We start from the raw sequence: 17,375 nt of genomic DNA, 5'->3' as shown, positions 1-17,375 counted from the left end.
AACTCAGAGATTGATGAGGAATCTTTTGAGGGTTCATGGAAGACCATTCAGTCCAGTCTCAAGGTCCCCTGAGGACTCCCTGCTGTGAATGTAGAGCTGTGAGCAGGTCCAGGAAATCTTGGGGTGGGGAGGATTTCTTAGTATAAGTCTGTGCCCAAGTTTATGATGTTGGTCCTGTATATGTGAACCAGGCAGTGTCACCCAGAGTCATCCTAGGGAGGATGATCTCTGAGAATATCTGCTGTGCTCTGATTTTGGAACTCCCATAATGAGTACCCCTGACTTAGCTGAGTAGACTCCTTGCCACGTCTGGGGGTGAGAGTCTTCCACTGGGAAAGGAGGTGAGATGATCTGCTTCATAGCATGCGCTGGCATAATGCCTGACACCGTGGGTTTCAGTTAATGGAAATGCTTCCCATGCTCGGAGGGTGCAGTTCTACTTGGCAAGGTCAGAAGAGCAGCCAAGAGTCAAGGACATGGTTTTGCCAACTAAGGCTGAAGGTCCAGTGTGGTGCACTGGACTGGACTACTGACAAAACCTCAGTCCACTCACCACCCTGCTCTTGCCGCATTTGCATGGGTTCCCTGTCTCTCGGGTTGGTTGGTGCCATTTCTTCCGGTGAAGCTGCCTCTGTTCATGAATACAATGACTGCCAATGACTCAGGATCTCTAAATACCCTGCTGGAAGGCTTGGACCCACCTGGGTTTGGGACAACGTGTCGGACTCTGTATGATATCCCCACGGGACCCTTACTCCCACAGGCTCCAATTTTGATTTTCTTAAAAATCTATTCTTGGGAAGATTTTTGTCTTGAAGCATTTTTGTTGCTTCATTCAAAGAGCCCCAGCTCAAGCCACAACCTTTCTCTTTGCTGCAGGGGGCCGATGATTGATAGCCTCTCCACACTGGCCCTGTGGTCTGGCTGGATCTGTGTGAATACACCTGCTTCCTGATTACTTTTTGACTTGCATTGGCTTCGGCCATCTCATTCACAGCAAGTTCCTTAATCAGAAAAGAATAAAGGAGCAGGAAAAGGCCTGGGTGACAGAAGATACAATATAAGCCGGTGACAAAGGCACTATGTCCTGCTTTTGTCCTCTTTCTGATGGCCAGGTTCATGCTGCCCTCTCTCTACTCCTGGCTTGCTGAAGTCTTTGTTTGGTCCTTACAGCCTCCTAATACAGATCCGTTGCACGCTTCCTTATTCTAACCCCCTTGTGCTGCCTCTCGAACCTCAGCTTTCTGCTGAGGAAGTGGCCAATTAGCCCATGACCAACAAGCACGTGAGTTACTTAAAAGAAGTCCTGGGTCAGGATGGGGAAACCGTATGGCGGTTGCGGCTTTACTGCTTAGTACCTACGTGCTGTGGGCAACCTGCTCTCCTGCTCTGATTATCAGTTTATTTGTAAAATGAAGGATATAATGCCAATAGTATAGGATTCTGTAAGGATTAAACAGACAACATGAGTGGAGAAGCATTAACAGTAGATGCTAGATAAATTTAAGGCTGACAATGAGAAATGTCTCAGGTCATGTATTTGTCATTAACTCTGGTCAGATCCTTACATATCACATGCATGTGTTGAAATGTTACATTGTACCCCATAAATTTATACAACTACTATATCCCAAATAAAAATAAAGGTATTTTTTAAAATGCAAGACTAGCAAAGAATTCATATGATTTTTCTCAGGATATTGGCTATGCATATGTTTCATTGTGACTATTGTCTTGGAAGGTTTAAATGTATTTGTTTTAGAAATGCAGACACACAGTGACAAAGGAACAAAACCATGAAGAAATGACTTTGTAGATTTTTAATAACTGGAAAGGAATCTCTTGCTTGGAAGTAGTGTTCTTATTGCATATGTTTAAAAGACATGAGAGAACCATCTCTAAGAGCCACTCTGGTAGCTCACAGGAAGATCAAGCGTCTTCCAGGCATTACTGATGCAGGGTGACATCCTGACCAACAGGAAGTGGGATCTGAGTTCCAACACCTTCTTCCTCCCATGCATCCCCAAACATTCATTCATGCACTTTGAAATTCTGGAGCACTTTAGAGACACATTTACACCTGTGAAGAATGGTGACACTTTTATTCAATCTTCAGAAATATACACATCACATAAACTCTGTCATTAGTAATTCTGACTACCTGCTAGCCAGGATGAATTCTACTAAGCGGAATTTCTTTTGTCGGCTGGGCAATAGGCAGCTTGGACAAAGGCACGGTGGTCAGTGAACTGCTATTCAAATGTAAGGCAGAAACATATGGATACAAACAGAAGAGAAGGGAGAGAGGGAGGGGGAAGAAGGAATAGACAGAGCGGTGGGTTCTGGCTAAAGCTCTGTGAGAGTGTGGGAAGCCCTGTAATTGGCTGCCACCTTATAATGCAGGCCGTAGCACTTTAACTCCCTCTAGGAGTTAAGTTTGGTAGTTAAGCAGCACCTTGCCTAGCTTGTTTGGCCTATTCAGGAATTATGCTAATCAGCCCACCTTATGAGCCCGCCCGTGGGAAATTTGAAAATTTGAATTAACCTATGACCCTCAGTCTTGCCACTGTTGCTAAGTTACCTGCTGACGTTTCAGAACCCAACTCCCTCCTCCCCAGTACCCTATATATTTGATACTCATTCCTTGAATAAACGAGACTTGATTGGATGGACTTGGTCTTGTCTCCATTCTTGGTGTCTCTTGTTTCCTTTTCATCCCCACTCCCCCTCTAGGGTCTCCGTGAACTTACCCGCAGGCCAGGCCATGAGAGAATTGGTAGAGGCAGAGTGGGAGGAAGCCCAGCACTGATAGGAAAGTCTGATGGGTTTAAGCTTGCTGTTCCTGGGAGGGATGATGCTTTACCCAGCTGCATTTTTGTAGAAATCAATGAGGAATTTGGGTTCCAAGGTGGGCTCAGAGCAAGGCAGATCTAGCAAGAGCAGAGGTGGGAACCATGTGAATATCCAACCCAGGGACTCACAGGGATCTCAGGGAGCACTTTGGGCTCCCCTATGCTATAGATTCAGAGGGAGTGAGCTTAACCACTCTTCCTTAGGTCTCTAAGGTACAGTTAGTTTGAATGCATGTAATTGAATAAAACATTATATGTAGTGTAAGCAAGCGTGAAGTTATTTTGTTCATTCACTAGCATCATTCACATGTTGGAAAAGGCCATGTGGAGCTATGCAGTTCAGGGTCAGCATGGCAGTCCCCACGCATCTTCAGGGACATCAGGTCTGATTCTGTCCCACTGTCCTAGACCAGACTTTTATCCTCCAGATCAACTAAAGGTTTAACGTGACTACTGTAGCTCTAGCCATGATGTCTGTGCTCCAATCCTGAAGTAGAAGGAAGCAGAGGCAAACAGGTAGAACTCACACCCTCCCTTAGGAGGAGATTTCCCCTGAAGTTTCCTCTGATTTACGTTTCGTCCCATTGGCCACACCTGGTTGTAAAGGATGCTGGGAAACAGACTCAGATGTTTACTTCTAGGCACAAGGGAAGCTGGGACTGGTAGTCTTTATTCTGTTGGAAATGTGTTCAGTGGGAAAAAAGGAATTTGAAAAGGGAGTGAAATGGCATTTTGAGAGTGAAGTATCCACCTTATATCTCATCTATAAGTACATATTTGTGTTTTTCTTCCAAATTAAATGCATTCTGTTGCATTGCATTGTGAAGTTTGGAAGGAACGAGGAAGTACATGCTTCTGCCTACTCTTCCCAGTGGGGTTTTCTCCGAACACTGGACACACAAGTGTCCCCTAAAAGGGCTTTTCCCGCTGTCCTTGTCCTGAGTTGCTTCAGCTGGGACTTTTTGGGACAGGCTAGGCTGTGGTTGTGGGAACCAATGTCAGTAAGACAGACTTCTCCACTACAGTTATAGTTATTAAAATTAAAAATCTCTTCTGGGATCCCTTTCATGGAGGAAGCCCAAGAAGAAATTAAGTGGGGTGAAAACCAAATATGATAGAAGAATGTTAAAAACTACTTCGTGTTTCAGAGGATGATGTGGAATGTGACTCTGGTTTCCCATTCCTCTATCCTCCCTTTGACATCTCTTCCCCCCCTTACTTATAAAAGCCTTGTTTCTATTTTTCTTTATTTTCTTAACATTTTTTCTTTTCTCTTTCTCCCTTTCCCCCTCCCCCCTCCCTAGTTCTACTTCCCATTTGAACATTTTCTTCCCATTTCACAATATCTATTGTACATTTTGGTCTTTATTTACACTTTCAGTTTGTTGCATAGGAGAAACTATATGGTATTTACAAATGTGTGTCCAATTTATTTCATTTAAGAGTATGGTCTCAAGGTGCATCCACTTAGGTAGAAATGTCTCAAGCTAATCTTTCTTTATGACTGAGTAGTACTCCATTGTACCAAAAAGATATCTTCTTTACCCATTCACCAGTTGATGGGAATTTGGATGTTTCTAAGATTTGATTATTATAAACTGTGCTGCTATAAACATGTATGTGCATATATCACCGTGGTATTAGGCTTTTAATTCCTTTAGGAAGACTCCAAGAAGGAGAACAGTTGTCATAGCTCCCCTCTGCATGTCAAGCTGGGAGTGAAGGACTCAGTTCTTTATCATGCCCCTGGTCATGTGTATAGTCACTTTCTCATTTTCTCTGTTTTCTCACCACACTAGATCACTCATAGCAGCCCCAGTTATGCCCAGATATTCATGCCACAGTGCCTTGGCCCAAGCTTTTGCCATCCTGAAATGTCTTTTTCTTATCTCTGCAGAATAGCTCCTTTTTTTCTTCTCAGAAGCCCTGTTAGCTCCTTCCAGGCATTTGACCCATTCTCAGTGTTCCCAGGATGCCCATCTGTGCCTCAATGCTGGGGACCCAGGATGACAGGCCATTTTGCACCATCACTGTGCAGCATGCACCAGACTCATCAGCTAGGCAGTAACTGTTCATGGGGCTGGGGGAGAATGCACAAGATAGAGCAGAACGAGAAAGTGTGTTAGCTATCACAGCCACGCAGTAGACAAAAGCTTCCCTTGGAGTTTATGTGACAGGAATGTAATCAAAGCAGTTACGGGGGCTCAGGGTTAAATCCTAACACAAACATGGGGGTGGTCAGGCCAGCAAAGGGTGCCAGCCAAGGCTGGGCCTGATTCAAAGGCAGCCCCATGGCTGGGAGGGAGAAATGAGAAGCCAGCTTGTGAGGCTCCCAGAGGAAAGTCTCAAGTCCTGCAATTTCCTCCAGGTCTGTCACAATTTTTGTAATAAGATGACGAAGTTCATTTTTCTGAGGCTTAGTGCCCAATTCAGCCCTGGGGAGTGGAATTGCTTTGTAAAGCCCAGGGAGTGCTGCTCTGAGGAGCAGGAAGCGAGCATACCCACAGGTCCCTGTCACTTATTGGGGGAGACACCCCCAGAGTCCTCAGTGTCCCCTTCAGCAGCTCGAAGTGCCTGACCTGCCCTTGGCTGGGTCTGATAGCTCCAAACCATAATTTGGGAGAAGTTACAGGAAGAGAAGAAGGGATGGTTTAATGGTAGATGACAGAGCTTGCTAAGGGCACCATGCAGTGGCCTGGTCCCCCACTGGAGGGATTTTAGAAAGAGGTGGAGTTTTCTTTTCCACTAACATCCCAAAGAGTATTTTTTATGTTATTTTATTTATTATCATTATTTTTTGGTACCAGAGATTGAACAGATGACCTTCCACTTACCAGGCAGGCACTGTGGCCCTCAAAGAGTATTTTTGAAAGTGACTCACCACCATCCTGCACTCTCTGTTGCTACCTGTCAGTGTCACCCAAAGCAGGACACCTGTTAGAGTAATAAGGGCAGGTCTGAATCAGAGACCACTCTTCCAACAGGGAAGAATTCAGTATGAACTGAATTCAAATTCCATTGTCTCCAGCCTTTGGAGCCAAACTGAGGCATTTTAAAAGAAGGATGAGGCGACAGAAGGGTAAGTGGACTCGCCCCAAGGGCAGGTGGGGCTGGTCCAGGTAAAACCCATCTGGCTTTCTGGAGAAAAGACAGCTTCTATAACAAAGGGCACTGGGGAAACAGGCTATCAAGTACAAGAGCTCGAAACCAGATCCATTCATTCACCATGTACTAAAATAAAAGAAAAATGGATCAAAGACATAATAGGAAAACAAAAACTTTGGAACTGCAAGGGGATGATACAGGGAAACACTTGAAGCCATAGGCACAGGTGAGAACTTCCTAAACAGAACTCCAACAGCACGAGAAATATATCAAGAATCGACAATGGGACGATATCAAGCTCAAAAGCTAACTGATGCTTCTTGAAATGAAGTTCCTCTCCTCTCACAGACAGTGGGAGAGGAGCTGTTGGTTGATACAAACAGTAAATCTGGCAGCAGCTGAGACTTTTCTCAGACAGGTAGACACTTAGGGAAGCTACCCAGGCATGTGGTCTTGGGTTGTAAGAAACCACGTTAGTGTTCGAGTTAATTTTCCTAGTGCTGGGATTGAGTCTGTAGCTTTGGACATGCTGGGTAAGTGTTCTACACTGAGCTAATCTCTAACCCTTACTATTTTATTTTGAGAGGGGTTTTGCTAATGTGCTCAAGCTGGCCTTGAAGTTGCAACCCTCCTGTCTCAGCTTCCCAAGCAGTTGGTATTACAGGTAGGCACAACTATGCTTAGCTTTTGTTCAAGTCATTTTAGGTCAAGGTGGAGACCTAGCAGACAAGGGGTATCAGGTGTGCCAGGCTAGACTTGGTGGAGGAGACATTTTTGTCACTGTATGTGGATATATTGGAATACAGACTTGAGGCTGATCCTGAATTCTTTGACATTTCTTTCAGGGAGAGAGAAGGTTTATTTGCTCTTGACTCTGGTTTAGTCTGAGACTGCATTCCTGTGTTAACAGCAAGTCCTATCTGTAAGAGAACTGGATGTTTTTGCTTTGGTCTCATGAAACCTAAATTTCCATGTAGCTATAGAGGTCACTGACACACCCCAAGATCACTTGGAGAGAGAGGAGGACTTTGCTGACCCTCACTCCAACTGTCCCTATGAGGCTCCTGGCATGTACTGAGCCCAACCTTGACCTTCCACACCAGCACTGAGCTATCTCTGACTCTCCAGACTGGCCCAACTGCCAGCCTGATGCCAATTAGGCCACCAGGTATACTACTTGAAGCAGAAGAGTCGCCATTTGAGCATTGACAACACAAGAGAAAATGAAATGTTGGTGTTTCAAGCCCCTACATTTTTGGGTTATTTATATGTAACAGTGGATAATTGGAAGAGGATGAGGCTAGAGATTGGGATCTGCATCCCCCAGGTAGTTAAGGATTTTGGAAGATCCAGCCTGCTTCCTTGGTGCAGGGCCTGAGGGAATATTAGAGTTCTTCATTTTCTATCAAGCCAATCCAAAAGCCTTGGGCTTTTCTAGTGATCAGATATGACTGCCACGTGTCCCAGTGAGACAACAGCCCAGACTGCGGCCAGGACCAATAGCGGCCTGGGTCATATTTTCTTGCTTTTGCCTTTCACATCTCCTGATAATACTTGCACGGCTTATTTGGGAACGTGATTTGCTACTGTGTTGAAAGAAAAATGAGAACCACGGGGAGGTGGTGAAGTTCCCTGTTCAGGGCTTGTACCTGTGTCACAACTGCAGTGGGAATGGACAGTTATGTACTCTGTGCCATGAGATTCAGAAAACTTTCCCAGAGCTGAGAAGTGAGGTGCTGTCTACCTTGATTCCAGTCTTCACAGAGCACAAGGTGACTGTGACTCCTGACTCCTGAGGGAGAAGGTGCCGGGGAGACAGCACTGTGGACAGTAGTCCCTGGAGAATGGAAGAGGGTGGTCTCTGCCCAAAGCCAGGGAAGCCAATCCTTCTGCCATTTCCTTTCTCTTCCTTCAAATGCCCTTGTTTCCCACACCTTGCTTTTAAGGGACCATTATGGTATTAATTTCTCACATTTTAACTAAAAATGTGTTTTGCAAGAGGACATAAAAGTAAAAAAATTATTGGTTTAATAGAAATCACTCATCCAAATACTGTCTAATCAGAATAAAGTAACTTCATCTTATTATATCCACATACTGGTTAGTTGCACAATTTAAAAATTCATTTGAGGACTTCATTTCCCTAAGACAATGTCCTCTGGCTCCTGTTTCCATAGCCTCAGGCTACAGTTACAAAGTAAGAGTTTCACCAAAGGTCTGGGTGAGACTGTCATCCCTTAGACAAGTGCAGATTTGGCTGAAAACTTGGGCCTGACTCAGACATCCCAAGTGGGTTGCTCAAAGCCCACGGGGATTGAGTTCCCTTCAGTGTATACAACTTTGTTATCTATAGCTTTTCTCAGGAAAAGGAATATAGCTCACACCCTAGTTCTGCTCTAATTTCCCCTGGAGCAGCAAATCATGCTGCAGCCCACAGCTGGTAAGGTCTGAAGTTAGTACCAGCTTGTCTCAGGGCTTTGGCTCGAGGAGGGTTCCTTGATGGGTCAGTATCCAGGTCTGATGGGTTCAGTCCCCTATCAAACTCTCGAGGTTCCCACCTGTGTAATTCTCTCACGTGCTAGGGCCCTGCCTCTAGCCAGATTTTGTCTTTCTCTGACCTGAATGGCCTGAGTTTATACTCGGCTGATGGTGTTTGGAGTCTCACTGGGGTGGTCACTTCCTCAAACCACACTCATGGCACACCTGACTAGTTACTTGTCACCTACCACTCAGTGATAGCCTGGTTCCTTAGGTACTTTTTTCTTGTCATTCACACAAAATACCTGACACTCAAAATTAGGAAAGGAAAAGTTTATTTCTTACAGTTTTGGAGGTTTCAGTCCATACTCATTTGGCTCTAAGCAGCAGGGTGGCATGGCGGGCCACTGTTCCTGGGCACTGCAAATAGCAAGCATGAGACAGCCTTCTTCCTTCTTCTCACCTACACTGCATGGTGGCTCCACCCCTGGGCGGGTGTAGTATTCATCCCACCAATCCAAGCACTAGACAACAAACCAATCACAAATGCTGGATTTGGCCATGTCCATGATTGCATGAGGTTTCCAGAGGCCCACTGACATAAGCCATGACACTTGGCTTCAGGACTTCCCGCACCCTTTGGAGCCTAAGAGTCATGCCAATATCTCCCCTGGTAAGAACCACCAGTAGCTCTGTTGGGCTACCTCAACTTGGTTCATCTTGGTCTTTTCTACCCTCACGGTCTAGAAAGTCAAGTCCTGGCAGTTTTGCTGCTGAGGTCTCCATGGTTAGGATGTCCTGGGTGTGGAGTCACTTTAGGATGGAATCAAAATATGGAATCTTTCTAATTATCCTTTCCCCCTAAAAATGATGTAAATGTCCATGACACGTGTAGTAAGACCTGGGGTCTTGATTGTTGGCCTTATATGAACTCTGGCTACCCAGTTTGCTTGGTTGACAGTGATCCTGTCCACTGACCATCATCCTTTTATCTTCTCCTGCAAGTAGACTGTCTCAAATCTATCACTGGACAATCTGTCCCCAACCCAAGTGCCTTCCCTTCTCCCTGATGGAGCCCTGCTTCTCCAGAGCCAAGAGAGGATGGGACCCTTGAGGCAGGCATCTTCCGCTCTGTGGCTCATAGAAGGCATCTCCCATCAGAAGGAGCTGTGCAGGTAGAAAAAGCAACCAGCGAGGACTTCGCTTCAAAGACTCTGGAGGAGGGAGATTTCTCTCCTGCAAGGGGTATTGATAGCTTGTGGTTTGTAGGCTTGATGCAAAAAATCTTAATTTTAGATTCTGAAGCTTTTATTTTAATCTTTGATGTGAGAAATTGCTTAGACTTTGAAACAGCACCTCAGATTGAGAGGCTGCTCTGTGGTAACTCTGCCTCCAGATGGGGATGTAGACAGGATCCAAACCAAGCTTTGGCCACACCAAAGATAATCCAGTTAGCACAGGACACCCATGAATAACAACATCATTGAATTCCTCCATGCAGAGAAATTGCTTATTCTTAACCACCAAGGACAGAGGCCTTTCAGCCTCTCGTGGGTAACTCAGAAATTTAGGATTTGTATTTCCATTAGCTCATGCTTCCTGCATTATATAGTTATGAGTGGAGAGAATCAGGTAGTGGTCTTTCCTTCTATTTACTTTCATGGAGGGTTTTCAAGAGATATAGTGAATGTTTAGCTAAAAAATGTATTATAGTAAAAGATATATTGCTATTAGTTCCTCCAAAATATATAAAATACTCTCCCTTGCTTTGAATACATTTGCCTCATCATTCTTCCAAATGTTCTTTTATAGTTAAAAAATTTTTTAAATAGTCACCATACTTTTTATCATTCAATGTATATGAATTTTAATGTAAATACAAGGTAATATTATACTGATATAAGTCACTGTGTTTTGGTGAACCATTTCCAGACATTATAAAACAATTATAAGAAAACACAAAGTTTTAAAAATTTTTATTTAAAAAGAAAAAGAGAAAAAACAAAACAAAACAAAGCCGTGTAAGGGTACAAGTAATACAGAACTACAAAAAAAAAAAAAAAAAAAAAACAGTAAGAAACCACCAGTTAATAGATTACACACTATCATCTAGAGATAGTTGCTCAAGTCACAGTATCAAAGCATACAAAGTGGACAGTCAAACAGAGAGACTTCAAACAGTTTTGTTCAATGATCCAACCAAAAGCATTAATATGGTCAGCTATTTAACACCCCTAAACACACCTACAGTTGTATCCTTTAGAGCACTTTTTTTCCCCTCTCTTTTTTACAACAAAATTTACACATTTTGGGTTTTATTACTCCTTAGTTCTTATTACTTTTTGTTTTGGAAGAGAATAAAGTCAAATATGGCAAAACAAAGCTGTCAGTCAAAACCAAGGATAGACATAGTACATGATGTAGAACAGAGTACAAGGTTATCAACAATGGTTACCATAATGCCTCTTGCTTCCTTAAAAAGAATTGTCTATCTCATTAGGTATTATAAAGTTGGACAAAACAGTAGAGAACAAGACCAATAAAACTTAAACATTGCAAACATTACAGGCCTTCCAAAGGAGATAATAATCAAACGAGAATGGGCATCTTAGTGAATCTTATAGCCTTCAAAGTAGGAAACTTATAAATTTTTGTTCCATATTAATATGTGACTTCTAAGTAAAATCAATTACATTTGTTAATAAAGGTAAAACAAATTTAAAAATTCAGACTACTCATACTCTGTGTTGATTAATTTAGTCAGTGTATATTTAGTGACTGCCTACAGTCAGGCACTGTTAGAGGCAAAAAAATTAAGAAAATTTTCATAGATTTCTGCATTTGCTATTGATATGGTATATCATTTGGCAAGTTGATTCATTTAAAGACAGCTAAATTGCTTTTGCATTTTGTTATTACTCATGTGCATGACCAGAGATAATGCCACGGTCAAAGTCCTCAGTGGGAAACTCACAAGCCCAGTATTCCAGGAGACAGGAGGCTGACCCTGCTGAAAACTGTCCTTTGTGTGGGCCTGAGTTTGGACTCCAGGATGGCACTGTGCATGGGTGATCTCTGTGTTGACTGTAAGCCCATTCCAGGTTGAAATGAAACAACTTCGTGTACAAGAAACCATTGATTTATATAAAATACTTTATATTTTGTAGAGTGACAAATCCCTTTTGACAATGTGGTGAAACATCTTTTAGAAGCCGTGTACATAACACACACATGTTACACTTTACATCACTGTGAAACACATGAATTTAAAACAACAATGGGCCCTGAAATCCACTTATCTACCTTCTAGTGATTCATGGGTTCCAGGCAAGATCCCTTGGTCTGAAAGTGCTGCTGTTCTCTAGTTGTGGGAAACTTCTGTGAAGTTTTCAAGAAACTCACCCACTTGGATTGAGACAGTATGGAAACCCCCTAGCCACTGGATTAGCCCGGTGGTATAAACACTTCCTGTTGAGCAAGGTCACCGGAGTGAACATTCTAAGTCCCTGGGCTCAGCTATTGCTCTGGGAAACTCCAGCCCAAGGGATGGACTGCTTTTTTCAAGCCAAATACCATGCACTGATTTTCGTTTCCTCTTTCCAATTTGTGGCAACAAAACCAAGGTTCTTCTGTATATTTCCTTCACATATTTGAGAAAGGTCTTTTGTACAAGCCTGTATCCCCTTTTTTGTCTTTGACAAAGTCTGCTCAACACTCCATCTTGGCCATTCAGAGAAAGAACAGGTTTATGCTCCCCAGGGTTGGTTGCCTCCATTTCGCTGGTGATAGAGAGAGAATCTTCAGAGGGTAGAATGGTGAGGTTAATAAATTCATTGCTCACTGTGGTAACTATATAACGACTTCTGAAAGATGTTCATGTTTCCTAATCCTGGACTCTGTGAACAAATTACCTTACATGACAAAACAGATTTTGCCGATATTTAGATTATTTCAGGAATCCTGACAAAAGAGAAGCAGGTCAAAGTAAGACCAGAAAGCGTGAAGTCACCTAGAGACTGCTTACCAATTTTGCTGCTTTACATATCCTGATGCACTCTGCCTCAATTTCTTTCATTGTAAAATGGGTTTCATATCACATGCTCTCTCTTCTTCCTCCCTCTATCCTTATAAAGATCAGATGTGATAGTTCATGGAATGTTTTCTTTTTCGCTGCAAAACTTGATAAAATAACTCTTGTTATTCAAAGTCACAATGAAAATTTTATTGATCACTATCGCTTTTTGGAATACCAAGGTTCTTTAGGTTTTCAGGTAAAAATTCCTTCTCTTAGTCTTTCGTCAGCTACTTGCTCAGTTAATTCTACTTGAATATGTTCCATGTGGCAGCCAGGGCTGGGTGAGGAGACCAGAAGTCCAGAAGCCAGGGTGCTGTGATAAACAGAAATTGGAGATAATGTGTACCTAAGTCTGAACCCACTCTCTGTGGATCTTTCAAATCCTACTTTCCTCATCAGCAAAAAGATGCTAATGGTACCTGTATGAAACTATGAAGCAGCTATAAAATATATAAAATGATGTAACATAGTGTGTATTAGTTATGAAATATATAAACCACCATGTTGGAGACTACCACGAAGCGTCTCTGAGCAGGATTTAAATTTTACTAATTGGCTTTCTATGTTTATCTGTGAGTCTGTCCTAGGCCTAGCCCCTCGCCTGATGATGGGAGCTGATTCATAGTAAGTGAACCTCTATGAATCACTGGTCCTGGCTGAGGCCTGTAGTGGCCTGTGAGGCCAGAGATATCTCAAAGTAAGGCCACAGCTGTGGACACTTGGCTCCAACCCCAATTAACTAGGTAGAGACTGCAGCTGCAAAAATTACTCCTACAGTCTCAGTTCTACCATGTCTTCATGATAAGACAGTGCTACTGAATTGACTTGATTCATTACTTGGAGATGTCTTTGAAGTGACTCCCAAGATCCTGCTCATTGCCTGCACTTTCCTCAGTTTCTCCGCCCTTTGTCCTTGGTCCTAATATAGTGGACTGATCCAGAAAATCCTTGGTCTTTACTCTCGAAGCCTCGAGCTTAATTAAAGGGTTTTGACTCTCCTGGAGCCCTAAAAATCATATGATTTGTCTTTTTTTATTTAACCTCTGCCGTACACTCGTTTGGGAGACTGGGGATCTAAGACAGGACCCGACATCACCAGGAACATAGTAGGCAATTTATACATGTTTAATAGTTGCAATATTCAGCAACTATTGAAGCCATGTGTTTTCATTCGGTGTCTTCCCCAATGCCACCATTGATATCCAGCTTTGGTATGGATGGAAACCCATAGGATTCAGTACATAAGTCCTTTCGTAGACCCTTTTTCTGGAGAGCCAGGCCTGCTAACTTCCTGGCCAAGATAAGTGGAAGGCAGTGACATTGTTTCAGGTTAGATAGAAAAGGAAGGGGAGGCACCTTAGGGCCAGAAAAGTAGAGCAAGAGAAAAGGATCATGGATCTTAGCAGCAGTCAGAGGTCTATATTACAACTTCTCTCTCTCTAGGCCAGAATTAAGGGTCGCTGGGGTTAGAAACGGTGAGAGGAGGGTCAGGTGCAGGGAGACTTTCCCTGTGACTTCTGCTTGGATCCCTGCAGAGGGCACTCACCTTTGAAAGGGCAGAAAGCATAATACAGCAAATCTGGATGGAAGAAGTTTAAATTGATAATCCAAGCTTCCCCAGGCTTAGGTGTGGTCTAGAAGGGAACTCAGACATTTACACATTTCCTGTAGAAGCAGAAATTAGCAGGTGATGCTGCTGGTGAGGTTTACTATTACAGGGATAAAGGAACCTGGACCCCTTGGGTGAGAGCAGGTGGTGGCATCAGCTAAGGCTAAGTTGGGGTCAATACTAAGGAGAGGACTGCTGTGCTAATATGGAGCCCAGAGGCCACCAGGAAATGAACCAGCTACAAATGTCCACCCCAGAGGTCAAGGTGGTCCAGAGGATGTTCTTACAGCACTAGGGAACCAAAGGACACTGTGGGAAAGGAGAAGGAGCAGTCAGAGTCCCTGATCTAGAAGAGTCTGGTGAGGATGGCAAACTCGAAGACAGTTGCGTGGCTTCTGCAAGTGGGGTTGGTGGTAGAGCACAAGGTCTGGATGGTGGCATCAGGTCTCATGGGGAGGTATGTAAAGACAATGGAGCCAGTTCCCTTTTACAGATCTGAGGCCCAGGGAGATGAAATCCTTTTTTTAGTAAATGATAGAAGCAGAAGTTAAGGAAATCGCATTATAGTTGTATATTCCTTCCTTATGTTTTTGTTCTAAACTTTATTTTTCTGAGTTAGTTTTCTTGCCTTTATCAACACCAGCTCTCTGGTGGGAAGGTAAAGTCTTATATTACATATGTGAGTTAGGAGTCCAATCGATGTGCCCATGTTCTGCTTATAACTACCTTTCACACCTCTGTGAGATTGTGGAGGTGTTTAGGAATAATTAAGTCACACTTGATACTGCCAACTTGGCTGTGGACCTCTTTTAATTCTCTTCCTTGAGGGAGAACAATCTTGTTTCTTAATAAAGCAACCAGTGTTGTTTGGAGTCTTTGAAAAGCAAAGGGAGGGTCTTGGATGATGCTACAGTTTTCCTTCACCTCTAAAATGATTTGCATATGTAGCTGTCAATCAGGATTGTCAAAATGCATTTTATTATAAAATGAATGGGGTGTGCTATGTCTATGCTTGGTTTTGACTGACAGCTTTGTTTTGCCGTATTTGACTTTATTCTCTCCCCCCCCAAAAAGTAGTAAGAACTAAGGAGTAATAAAACCCAAAATGTGTAAATTTTGTTGTAAAAAAGAGAGGGAAAAAAAGTGCTCTAAAGGATACAACAGCAAGTGTGTTTAGGGGTGTTAAATAGCTGACCATATTAATGTTTTTGGTTGGATCATTGAACACAACTGTTTGCAGTCTCACTGTTTGAATGTCCACTTTGTATGTGCTTTGATACTGTGATTTGAGCAACTATCTCTAAGATGATAATATGTAATCTATTAACTGGTGATTTCTTACTGTTTTTTTTTTTTGTAGTACTGTATTACTTGTACCCTTACACCGCTTTGTTTTGTTTTGTTTTTCCTCTTTTTCCTTTTAAATAAAATTTAATAAAATAAAATAAAATAAAATGAATGGGGACAGTCTCTTGCTAGAGTGTCTTCATAAACAGTTGTGCTTAAAAGTCCTAATTGTGGATCTGAATATTGAATGAGAGATACATACATTTGAGTGTATCCATTGACAGAGGATTAAGCCTGACACTCAAATAGTGAATGCAGGCAGGAAGAGGCAGGAAATTTCTCCTCTAGATGTGATCTGGGGTAGGCTGGACCTCATTACATGAAGGACAGCAGGGCTGGAAGAGATGGGCTGACCCCTGATGCTGGCCTTTGTTTGCACACGACAATCACCTGGGTGATGTATGAGCTAAGCCTCTTGGAGGGAAGCCAGGAATCCTTGTGGTAAGGAGCATCTTAACTTCAAGTCATATGAGAATCTCTGTGCTGGGTCACTGTGCCCAAAAATTACCCGAGAATGAGAATCACCAGTCGGACTTATTAAATATGCTTGTAGGTTTTGTGATGGTGAATGCAGATATCAGGAATCAGAGGACTCTGAGAATCACTGAACTAAAAGGTCACCAGAGCCCTTTGTACCACAAATATGCTATGACTTGGACAAAAGCATCCCATTTCACTTTACTTTGGCTCAGGCATTACAAGGATGAAGAGGCATGCAAAGATGACTGAAAAATTACAAGGAGGTTCCAGAAAGTATGAAGGGAACTAGATGGGGATCCAGAGGGTTTAACCCAATGCAAGGAAGCAGACTCCTCAGGTAAGTGATGACTGTGTCATCCCCAAAGGTGACTGAATGTGAGTGGCAGGAAGTGAATACTTCATGGTGAATGGCAGCATGAGTGATGTCACAGAGGCTGAAAGAAGATGACAGAGGAGGGAAGAAAATACAGGGCAGGAAGCTAGGGAGCTGACTCCAGGCTCTGCAAGAAACAGATCATAGAGGAGGACATTTGGCAGAGGAGTGACAAGATGCATTCAGGCTTTAACTATATCACTGTGGCATCTCAGAGACTAGGGGAGGGCTGTAGAGGAATCTGGAGACACAGAGACAGTTAGGTATCTCCGGTGTTGCTGGGATAGAACAAGAGACAAAGAGTGGGACCCCCGGGATGTCATGACCACACTGTCTCATATTTGCATGATGAAGATCGTTTTCTCGTCTTCATCTTATACTTTTCCACAGGGTACCGAGGCTACTGTGCCTGTGCCACAATGTCTTGAGAGGTTGGGGTAGAAAGGATCTTGCACATCCCTATTTTCTCCCCATAGACAAAAGGTGGTCTATGTTAGGGAAACTGAGTGTTAACAGGCAGATCCCACACTGGAATGTGAACAATAGCCCAGGCAGTCAGGAGCTTGGCTCCCTTACTAGCAGTAATGAACAGAGAAGATGGTTAAACTCCTGGCTCAGGCTCTTGCTAGTTTTGTCACCTAGGCCAGCGATTTAACCTCTCTACACCCTGAGTTCTCCATCTGTATAGTAGTATTATGGTTTGGATCTGAAACATCCACAACAGGATCCTGTGTTCATAGGTGAGCTTTTGGGAAGTGACTGGATCATGAGAGCTCTAACAAACATTGGTGACATTATTGGGAAGAGATGGAAACTTAGAAATTGGGGCTAAATTGAAGAGGGTGGGTCATGGTGGTGTGACCTTGGTGATTATGTCTTATCCATGGCTCCTTCTTCTTTGGGTCCTTCTCTCTGTCTCTGTCTCTGTCTCTGTCTCTGTCTCTGTCTCTCTCTGCTACCATGTATGTGGTAGGTAGCATTATTCCACCAGACTTTTCTGCCATGATATTTCTGCCTTGGAGTTGGCTGACCATGGACTGAAACCCTTTTTCTTCC

The sequence above is a fragment of the Cavia porcellus genome, unplaced genomic scaffold (genome assembly GCF_034190915.1).
Source record: "Cavia porcellus strain 051 isolate PalLab524CR breed Dunkin Hartley unplaced genomic scaffold, mCavPor4.1 scaffold_23, whole genome shotgun sequence".
Lineage (NCBI taxonomy): Eukaryota > Metazoa > Chordata > Mammalia > Rodentia > Caviidae > Cavia > Cavia porcellus.
The sequence above is the reverse complement of the archived record's forward strand: the minus strand, read 5'-3'. Positions refer to the sequence as shown.